Here is a 1,758-nt window from a genome sequence, read left to right as displayed (position 1 = left end):
GATATTTGTGCTCACCATAGTTATACTATTAATTGATAGATGCACTTGCCTTAATTAATTTATTAGTTAGTTTAGTGGAAATCATTGTTTTATTGCCATTTTGTTATTATATTGTTACTATTTCATTGTTATTGTTTGGATATTATATAAATCTTGTTTTATTATCAATTTTGCTACTGTTTTAGACATTTGCTGGCTAAGTTGCATCTATCTTAGTGTTATTTAAGTGTAAATAATTTTTTTAATGTATTTTTAATTTGTTGGGAACATTTTGTTAGCTCGAAAGATCAACTCGAAATCACCAAAAGGGGGTGAATTGGACTTTTAAAAAATGGTAGAAGTAACGAACGAATGAGCGACAAAGAACACAACGATTTATAGTGGTTCGACCCAAATTACCTACTCTGCTACCTTATCTTTCCACAACTAAGGATTTTTCTAAATTCTCTAATTTGTTTCAACCTTTGAGGAAAAGGTTTAACCTTACAATCTACCTTAAGATTTCTACCCAAAATCTTAAGATTAAAACTCCCTTGAGGTTTCTACCCAAACCTTAAGACTCAACCCTCTCAAACAGTAAATACAAATAGCAAACTAAGAAGTAATCCCTACAAGATAAGAATGTTTGTCAATTAAGCACAAATAAACAAGAATACACTTGAGCTAAAGAATAACAATGAAGGCTCACAAGTGTGTACAAGAAAAGTATGAAAGAATTAAGCACTAAGGTTGTTTTGATTGATCTTTAAGCTTGATGATCTCTCTACCTCTTGTAGGACCTTTGGAAGATGGTATTTATACCCTCTAATTCATTTCCAACTGTTGTAGTTGTTGGAAACATGAATAGAGCCGTTGGGGATGAAAATGCCAGATCATTAAATTCATCTACAACAAAAGGTATCAATACTTTTTCTACGAGTATCAAATACTATTAGCATTTAATGTCTAATTTAGTGACCATTAAAATTAGTTTACAACGATACCAAAGGCAATTTATCGATACCTGGTAAAAGGTATTGATATTTTTTGTAAAGGTATTGATACTTCTTGTATTGTTTAAAAAACCATAAAAACAAAATGCAAATTTGGTATCGATATTAAAATGGGTATTAATATCTTGAAAACTATAGATACCGCCAAAATCGATACTTTTTGCCGGAGCAATATTGACTTGTTTTAAAACAGTTTTAACATGATTGAAAATGTTTAACTCAATTAAAATAATTTTAACTTGATTTTATCATTTTGCCAATTTTGTTCAACTTTAACTTTTATTCAAAAACAATTTAATTTGTTATATCAAAACATATTATCAAATAACACTTAGTCTAATGATTTATTTTAATGTTTTTAGTGTATTTGATGTATTATATTTTTTTAAAAAAATTTTAATAAAGGCAACTTAGGCTCAGGTTTAGCATATTTTTAATTTGACTGGACTTAAATAAAATTTTATGCCCATTTTTTGGATTAGGTCCAAGCCTAGAAAGCAGACCTAAAATTTTATCGAAACCTGACTCATGGTTAGTTCTAGTTGTTATCAAAGTAGTCAGCAGTCTACGAGTGGATGTATCTTCTTTTTTTTTGGTATTGATGGTACAAACTAGTATCAATGTTGCTTAAGTGTGCAGTTTTGGATCTACTACTTTTTAAATATTTTTCATATATATATATATATATATATATATATATTAAATAGATAAAATGTATTTTAATTATATATATATGAAAAAATAATTTTAAAATTATTAAATATGT

This window comes from Gossypium raimondii, chromosome 1 (genome assembly GCF_025698545.1).
Source record: "Gossypium raimondii isolate GPD5lz chromosome 1, ASM2569854v1, whole genome shotgun sequence".
In the NCBI taxonomy this organism is placed as follows: Eukaryota; Viridiplantae; Streptophyta; class Magnoliopsida; order Malvales; family Malvaceae; genus Gossypium; species Gossypium raimondii.
The sequence above is the reverse complement of the archived record's forward strand: the minus strand, read 5'-3'. Positions refer to the sequence as shown.